The following is a 9,890-nucleotide window of genomic DNA, read 5'->3' as shown; positions in this document are numbered from 1 at the left end:
GATAGATAGATAGATAGATAGATAGATAGATAGATGGTAGATAGATAGATAGATGATAGATAGATAGATGATAGATAGATAGAGAGATAGATAGATGATAGATATATAGATAGATAGATGATAGATAGATAGATAGATAGATAGATAGATAGATAGATGATAGATAGATAGATAGATAGAAGGCGGGCTGTATTTGTGTTTCCCTGTCCAATGATTCTACTTGAGGATACTATTCTACTATTTAACAGAACTCATCTCTCCATAGTTTACCCACCAATCAGCATTAACCTCCCTTATTATCCTATCAGGTCATTCTACACAGAACCCAGCTTATCAATCTGAGCTCTCCCCCAAAGTACACATTGAGGTACTAATATTCAATCAACACGCATTCCCTGAGTACCCACGCTGGTCCATGCACTGAATTGAATGAGGCACCGTCCCTCCTCATTCCCTCAAGCCAGTCGCTACCATCCTAGTAATTATCTCCAGGGTTATGTTAAGATTTCTACCAAATTCCAGAGCAGTAGAACACTTACTTTTCCCACTGTAATTTCCCACTCCCTCATCCCTATCCCTTCCCTGGATGTTCCCTCGCCCCCAAGGAAGCCCACCCAGATGCCTCTGGAAACTGGGAGGCTGCAGAGAACATCTGGTGCACCAGGGCAACGTGTTCGTCTCAGCCCCGCTCAAAATAGTGTCTGACAAGCCTGAATCACACAAGCTCTGAAAAACTCACAAGAAATAACCTAAGAAATCCATAGCTGCCTCCTCTAATTTCACTCCCTGTCTGGCTGCTTATTGACTTCTGCAGCCTGTATTGACAACGTGCAACCCTGCCTCTGTCTGCCTGCTCCCATGCAGTGGTAACTAAAAAAAAAAAAAAAGAAAGAAAGAAAAATGGGGACGACCATAGCTGTAACTCCTGCCAAAGCCCCTGCTCTGGAGCCAGGCACAAGCCTAGAGGCAAAATGTCCAAGGAAAAAAAAGAGATTGACTAGAGAGAAAATGCCTGAGTCCCCTTCCCTTCCTTTTGTTCATGCCCCTACCTCTTCCCAAGGGCCATGGAGTTCATCTGGCTGCTTCCAACCTCTGCTCCACATTTCAGCTTTCAGATACCACTTTTGCACCAATAAAAAAACGTCTGATGTAAGAGGATGGGGCACAGCCCACCCTCACCACAGCTCACACACACCTTTTTTTTTTTTTAAAGGTGACTTGAAAGACTTACCTGCCAAGCTCGAGTGACTTTTGCTGCAGAAACAGACGAACGTGCAGGGTGCGTTTCTCTAGGAAAGCAAAACCTCAGGGAGCAGGAACAGCGAAGAGAGGGACCACCACTGTCCCTAAGCCCTCCAGTCCTGTGTGTCTCCCGGAGCAATTGATAATCTCACTAACACCTACAACAGTAGGTGCAGGAGGCTGCTTTCCCAACACCGCCCTCGGTGCTCGTGATTTTGCAACTCTCTCACCCTTCAAATCTGAGTGCAGCACTGGCAATTAGAAACCTGCACACATCTGGGGCCTGGGTGCTTTGTGCATACATCGGGAGCTTCAGCCGGCAAAGGGGACTCTCGGCAGGCTCATCCTCTCCCAGGGGATTTATTTGAATCTGCAGATTGCCAAACCTATCTGCTTGCTTAGTGTGAATCACCGACTCGGGAAGTCACATGGACCCAAGATTCCCCAAATCCGAGCTCTGTTCTGGGAACTACTGGGGGATCTACTATCCTATTAGCCAAACTTGCAAATAACTGCTTTGATCAGAACGCATGACTACAGAGGACATGAGGAAGCTGAGCTGCCACTGCAATGAGCAGAAAATAAGTCAGAGCAAAAGCCAGCATTATTTCGACAACAGACAGTTCCCTGGGGCCCCTTCTTCCCATCGGCTGGTTCAGAGTTTTAAGGCAGGAACAAACAATCAGAATTCTCAGGAATAAATGCAAGGGTCTTGAAATGCCTTGTTTCAGACCTATGACAAAGGTCATTTAGCAGTGCTAAGTCTCAGACCTACTCTCAGGGTAAGCTGAATCATCCACGGATATTTTGGATTGAACCTGTCATTTCTTTGCTGCTACCTTAGAAAAGACGCTGAAATTAGGGGGAAAGATGCTAGATATGGATTTGTCATCTTGTAATGCTAATACGTATAGATTTAGTTATTACCCAAATCTCGCACAGGGAAAGAGTATCATTTTTATGACTTCTTGTTAATAATATTAATAATAGAAGCAGTTAGCCTTTATTATGTTGCAAGTACCGCTTGTAGCGATTTTTATGTATTATCCCATTCAGTATCCCAGTAATTTTATGAGATATGTGTGATTGGTATTCTCCTCATTTTAGAAATGAGGATACCTGGTGTTTTAGATGCTAAGTAACCTGCCCATGGTCACATGATTAAGGGTGATTTCAGGATTTTAATCCAGACCCATCTAACCTTGAAACAAGTAACTTTAACTATCACATTAAACAAGTGTTCTGAGTAAACCCTAAATCATTTCTATCTTTCATATTTGAAATTGATGACCGTTTATGTGTAACTCACCTTCAGGTTACCTTTTGGCTACATAAAAGGGTTTAAGGAACAGCATCATGTGCTCAAGATCTCAGAGAGACCGACCGAGTTTCTTAAAAGAACAAACTGCTTTTAAGTCTTTGGGCAGCATTTTTTTGCTTATAATTCATGTTAATATAAAGTTCCTAAGAATTATTATGTATTCAATAAAGTGACTGATAAATCCACTTCATAAATCATGATTCTCATTACTGAATGCTCTTGAATGTGATTTTTAAAAAATTCTAAGTAATTACTTATCCTAGCTTTTCACTAATTCAGACTTTCTTGTTATCAGATGATAAAAGTATGCTTATAGACCTTTTCTTCATAGATGTTAGCTTATTAATACTTATAGTTTCCTCAGGGCAAAAAGAAAGTGGCATTTCCCTCCTCTTATCAATATTCAGAAGAACATGCGTCGACCCTAAGCAGGTCAGTGGCACACGGCACAGGGTGTACAATGTATAATAAGCCACATCCTTCAGAACAGTTCATCATCCATTCATCACTCGCTATGTGCAGGGAGACTGAAACACCATTTTAAAGAGCACAGAAAGTCACTCTTTCAAGTTGAGTGGCTTTGGAATCTAGTAAACATGGGATCAAATCCAAGCTCTGTAACTTACTATTTTGATCTACTCAAGCATAAAAAGTTACCAAAACTAGTTACAGATAAACTAATGAATGCAGTCCTGTTGCACACTGCCTCTTGGATGGTGCTGAATAGTTCAGCTGGTTAGATCAGAATCAAATGTGAGTTATAGATTTAATCCGCATGTGGTCCAGTTAGCGTCATCCAAGTTACACACCAGTGTCCATGCCAGACACTGGCTACTGTGCAAGCAAAGGGGTATAATGCCTGCCTTTCATTGCAAACATTTGAGGGAGGATACAAAGGAGACTGGGAGAGGGTGAGGATGAATCATGATAATCTGTCACTAGTAATCAGAGAGCAATCCAACATATGTGCCCAGCTTAGCAGTCACTCAACGATTTTCTTAAACGCAGTGGAGAGAGTATCTCCACTTTGAAGACGGAGAACAACATTTGCATACTAAATCCATAATGAGGTTTAATTAACTAATGCCTGCAGGCATCATGCACAGTCCAGGGAATGAGCAGGTGAAATGCCTTCCAGACCCTTCACCAGCTCACTGGCATCCAAGCCCTTTGAGGATTCTTAGGTCCATGTATTTTCATAGTGTCTTTCTCAATGTCTGTAATCCCATGAAACAAACTAAGTACTTGAGGGTTAATAGACTGACAGTGAGGCAAAATTTCTATAAAAGATTCCTATAAAACTCAAGAAGAGAAAACTATTGCCTATTGGGGGAGGGGGAGAGGGAGGTCAAGTCCTAAAAGCACAATCGGTAAAAATACCATCACATGAAGGAAGTCAGCTCAAACTTCCTTCAGAGGTCACTAAAATGTTCAGACTAATCTTCCTGCCTCTTACCTGCTGCATTAGGAATGAAATGGGTGGCGGGAATAACTACTACTTCTTGTCTCCAAGGTCAACTCATAATAAGAGACTGCTATGTTTTTTCTATTTCTGAGAGAAATTTCGTTTCAAGGAGAAAAATGTCTTTTTCTGCCATGGCTGCATCATCCCCTTTCAATATTCCCAGTAGAATGAAGTAAAATAGTGTGCAGTTATTACTCTACAGATACCCAAAATTGAGGGGAAGGAAAAGAACAAAACTCAAAATAGTCAATCATTTATTTTATTTTCTGTTCCTTATACCTTAAAAGTAAATAACAATGAATGCAGTATAGAAAAAAGGTCTCAGAAAATTTCCCCTACTTAACATTAATTCTAGTTTCCCTCTGAACTAATAGCATATTGAGGGAAGGACTTCTTTTCTGCTTTGCATTTTTCCAGAGGACTTGTTCTACTGTTCCACAAACAGGGCAACTCATACAGGCAGCAGTGACATAAGCAACTGAAGACCATGAGAGTACTGTGGACTTTGCAATGCTACAGCCAGACTAGGGAAGGCTAGAGTGGTAGCAAATACAAATTATTGTCAAAAATAGCCAATACATAGCCAGTTATTTAGGCCCAGCTACACCTGAGTTTGTTCACAAGGCAGCAGTTAAAAGTTGAGAGTGACAGGGTAGGGCAGAGTAGTTGGAGGCTGGCACCAGAATAAGTGAAAACAGAAGAAAGGTTCCAGGCCATTAGAAGTAGTAAGACAGAGATGGAAAATTCTCATCCACTAAACCAGAGAACTTGGAGGAGAGTTTGGTACCTTGGACAGCTCCCTGGGACTCACTCTGCGACCCTAAAGTCAGCCTGTAACTGATCATAAAATGACCCATCAGTTATACATATATCAATTGCTTTGTGTTTTCAAAACAAATGTACAGACTTCCACTACAGGGATGGTGGAGTAGACATATTTGTTCTTATTCCTTCTATTAAGTACAACTAGACATTATATATAAAACAAACCTAAAAAGATTGAAAAAATGGAGATAAGCTTGACTGACTAGAAACCACAGGACCTAAAAAATGACTTATCAATGAGTTCCTTGAGTTTTGTTTGTTTTTCCATCAATCTCAGGCTAGATGCTGGAGAAACTGAATGTGGAAACACCATAGAGTGCAAATGAAAAAAAAAAGGCCCTTTGGAAAGCCCATTATCTCTAGCCAAAAAAATCAGGAAAGGTCTAGGAACACAGAAAACTTTTTGAAAATTTATTTCTTAATTACAGTTGACATACACTATTATATTAGTTTCAGGTGCACAACCTAGTGATTAGACATTTATATAATAATTGCTGTGCTCCAGCCAAATGCCACAGTGAAAAGAAGTGGTTCTGCCCCCACCCAGACCAACAAAGACCAAGAGGGAACCCTAAATCTCCATCCTTGCCAGGCTGTAATGAGGCATCCTAACTTTCCCACCTGTGTGTTATCAGAGAAGGCCACGTGGCAGCCAGGATCTCCATCTCTGCCATGCAATAACAAAAAACTCCCATCTGTATGGTGTTAACTGAGGCTGCGGGGGGAGCCTTTTTTTACTCCAGTTTGGCAGTAACAAGGCACCACTATCCAGCCCCTCTGGGTTTGTGTCAAAGGACAACTTTTACTACCACCCAGCCAGCGGTAATGAGGCAGCTCTTACACTACCATCACAGTATCAATGGAGGCCATTTGGGGAACAATAACAAGGCATCCACACCACTCCCAGACAGGGAGGTATCAGTGGAGGCCTGTTGGGGAGACAGGGCTCCAAACTCTGCCCAGGAGTAATAAGCCTCATCTTTGGGTATCAATGGTGAATGGGGAAACTAGACGTCTACCTGGATCAGGCAGTTAGAAGGTGGCTGTCCCCCACCTTTCCTTGACAGGCTAGTGTCAGACAAAGCCAGGTGAAACAGAAAGTTTAAATAAGATCCAGAGTATATCATAACATACTAACCAAAATGTTCAGATTTCAACTGAAGATCACAAGTCATGGCAAGAGTCATGATGATCTCAAACTGAATGAAGAGGGACAACAATAGATACCAGCAGTGAGATGACAGATGTTAGAATTACCTGACAAAAAATTTAAAATGGCCGTCATAAAAGAGGTTAAATGAGTAATTACAAAGTCATTTGAAATAATTGAAAAAAAAAATACTCTCAGCAAAGAGCTAAAAGTATCATCACATAAAGAGATAGTGTAAATAAAACAAAATTGATATTTTAGAACTGAATAACAAAATAACCAAATGAAAAACTCAGTGAAAGGGCCCAACAGCAGATGGAGGACACAGAGGCAAAGACTTTGAACTGGAAGACAGAACAATAGAAATGACTTAATTTGAACAACAGAGAGAAAAGAGGGAAAACATGAACAAAGCTATAGGAACTTGTGGACTATAACAAAAGATGTAGCATTTATGTCATTGAAGTCCCAAGAGGAAAGGAGAATAGAGGCATGGCTAAAAATGTACTCAAAGAAATAGTTACTTAAAACTTGCCAAATTTGGTAAGAGGTATCAACCTACAGATTCAAGATGAGTGATCCACAATCAGATTATATCACAAAAAATCCATATCATGACATATGCAACAGACTAAACTTGTCCCCCAAAATTCCTATGTTGAGGACCTAACCCCCAACATGACTATGTTTAGAAGTGGCTTTTAGGAGGTAATTAAGGTTAAATAGGGTTATATGGGTAGGGTCCTAATCCAATAGGATTAGTGGCCTTATAAGAAAAGGAAGAGAGAGGCCTCTCTCTGTTTCCATATAAGGACCAAATAAGGAGGCAGACATCTGCAAGCCAGGAAGACAGCTCTCACCAGAACCTAACTGTGCTGGCACCCTGATCTCAGACTTCCAGCTTCCAAAACTGAGAAAATAAATTTCTGTTGTTTAAGACACCTAGTCGATGGTATGGCAGTCTGAGCTGACTAAGAAAACAAATCATAGTCAAACTTCCAAAATTAAGGAGAAAGAAAAAACTTTGAAAAGATCCAGAGAAAAATGGCATCTTTCCATTAATGAAAAAATAATTTAAATGACAGTGGATTTCTCATCAGAAACTCTAGAGACCAGAAGGAAGTAGCAAAACATTTTTCAAATGCTGAGAGAAAACAACTGTCAACCTAGAATCTTTAATGAAAATGTTCTTCAGAAATTAGGGGAAACCAAGATATTTTCAGGTGGAAAAAAATTAAAAGAATTTGCTGCCAGCTCAGCTATGTTAAAATAATGGCTAATGGAAGTTCTCTAAATAGAAGAAATAATAAAAGAATCTTAAAACATCAGAAAGGAAGAAGCAACACAGTAACCCAATTTATAGGTAAATAAAGGAGGCTTTTTATCTCCTTTTGACTCTTAAATTATGCCTGACAATTGAAGTAAAAAGTGTAACACTGTCTGACATGGTCCTAAATGAATACAGACAAAATATTTAAGGTTATATTGTAAATGGGAGAAGATTAAGAGACACAAAGGGAAGTTTATGAGGTTTCTACACTTACATAAACTCTTAAAATGAAACCAGTAGACTAAAATGTGTGTGTGTGTGTGTGTGTGTAATACCTAAAGCAACCAATAAAAAGTATATAAAAAGTAGACGCAAAACACTATAGATACATAAAATACTAAATCTAAAAAAGTTCAAGTAATCAATAAGAAGACAGGAAAAAGAAAAGAGAAATGAAAAAAAGGAAAGACAGGGGAAAAAAACAACAAAATGGTAAACTTAAGCCCTAACATATAAATAATGACATTAAATATAAAAGGTCTAAATATGTCAACTAAAAGACAGAAAACAGCAGGATGGATTAAAAACATGACCCAACTAAATGCTATCTACAAGAAACTCACTTCCAATATAATAATATAGACCAGAGTGAGAGTAAAATGATGGAAAAACATATATCATGCAAACATTCATCAAAAGAAAGCAGGAATGGCTTTATTAATATAGAGTAAGTCAGATTTCAGAGCAAAAAAGTTTACCATATAAGGACAGGATTATTATATAGTAAAAGGATCAATTTACCAATGAAACATATTCCTAAATGTGAATGCACCAAACAACAGAGCTACAAAATATGTGAAGCAGAACCTGTTCAAATTAAAAGGAGAAACAGACCAATTCAGTTATAGTTGGAAACTACATATCCCCTCTCTCAACAATTGATAGAACGAGTAGATAGAAAATCACAAAGATATAGAAAACTCCATAACATCATCAACCAAGTATCTAATTGACATTTATAGAACACCCCACCCAATAGCAGAAGAATTATTTTCAAGTGTCCATGAAACATATACCAAAATATCCCACATCCTGGGCCATGTAATAAACTCAACAAAATTAAAAGAACTGAAATCATACAGAGTGCACACACCAATTAAAATGAAACAAAACTGGAAAGAAATAACAGGAAATTCTCCAAACAGTTATAAACTAAACAGGACACTCCTAAATAACACATGAGTCAAAGAAGAAGCCTCAAGAAAATCATATAAAACATTAAACTGAAATAAAGTAAAAATACAACATATCAAAATTTGTGGGATACAGCCAAAGTAGGGCTGAGAGGGCAATTTATAGCATTAACTGCATGTATTTAAAAGGTGCAAAAGTCTCAAATCAATCATCTAACTCACATCTCAAGAACCTAGGAAAGGAAGAGTGAAATAAACCCAAAGCAAGGAGAAGAAAGAATAAACACAAGAGCAACAGCTAATGAAAATGAAAATAGAAAAACAATCTAGAAAGTCAATAAAACAAAGAGAAGCTCCTTGAAAAGGTCAATAAAATTGGAACAAAACCTCTTGGCAAGGCTGCCAGAGGAAAAAACAGAGAAGACACAAACTATCAATATCAAGAATGAAACAGGACTATCACTATACATTCTGCAGACTCCAAAAGAATAATAAAGGAATACTACAAATAATTCTACATACATAAATATGGCCATTTAAGTGAAATGGACCAATTCTTCAAGAAACACTATCTACTACACATCACCCAGTATGAAATAGACAATTTGAATAGTCACTTAACTATTAAGGAAATTGAATCCATAATTAAACTACTTCCCAAAATGAAATTTTCAGGCTCAGATTGTAATTCTACCAGAAAATTAAAGAATTAACAATAATTCTATAAAAGAACTTACTGAAAACAGAGGAGGAGGAAATATGACACTTCATTTTATGGAGCTAATATTACCCTGGTACTAGATTGAGACAAAGTACAATAAAGAAAACTGCACATCAAGATTTTTCATGACTATAGACATAAAAAATTTTTAGAAGATATTAGCAAATAGAATTTAGCAGTATATCCAAAAAATTATATACTATGACCAACTGGGGTTTATCCTAAGGAGGTAAGGTTGGTTCAGTATTCAAAAATTTATCAGTGTAATCCACCATGTTCTCCGGCTAAAGAAAATCCACGATTATATCAACTGATGCAGAAAGAGCATTTAACAAAAATTTTAAACCCATTCATAATATTAAAAAATCTCAGAAAAATAAGAATAGAAAGGAACTTCCTTATCTTGACAGAGAAAAGGAAGAAAGAAAAAAAACAAAAAACTATAGTTAACAATGGCAGATGACAGAATGCTTTCCCCTTAAGTTAAGGCAAGGATGTTTCACATTCTTATTCAACATAGTGCTAGAAGTTCTACCCAGTGAAACAAAGCAAGAAAAGAAAAGAAAATGCATACAGAATTGAAAGAAGAAATAAAACTATCCCTATTTTCAAATGACATGATTTTCTATATAGAAAATCCCAAGGAATCTACACACACACACACACACACACACACACACACACACACACACACACACACCCT

The 9,890-nt window shown here is 38.1% G+C and overlaps 1 protein-coding gene across 27 annotated transcripts in view; it reads right to left on the bottom strand.

Moving 5' to 3' along the window:
- Nucleotides 1-9,890, bottom strand: part of NRXN3 (neurexin 3) — a 1,587,373-nt gene that overhangs the window by 1,364,428 nt on the left and 213,055 nt on the right. The window contains exon 1 of one of the 27 annotated variants that reach the window (XM_019646246.1): nt 1,232-1,541. The exons of 25 other annotated variants lie outside the window; for them this stretch is intronic. The gene's annotated coding sequence lies outside the window, so the exon portion shown is untranslated. Of the gene's footprint in view, nt 1-1,231; nt 1,542-9,890 lie in introns of those variants that run through there. One more of the 27 variants, XM_019646245.1, reaches the window with a different exon arrangement.

Source organism: Hipposideros armiger, unplaced genomic scaffold (genome assembly GCF_001890085.2).
Source record: "Hipposideros armiger isolate ML-2016 unplaced genomic scaffold, ASM189008v1 scaffold_99, whole genome shotgun sequence".
NCBI lineage: Eukaryota > Metazoa > Chordata > Mammalia > Chiroptera > Hipposideridae > Hipposideros > Hipposideros armiger.
The sequence above is the reverse complement of the archived record's forward strand: the minus strand, read 5'-3'. Positions and strand labels throughout refer to the sequence as shown.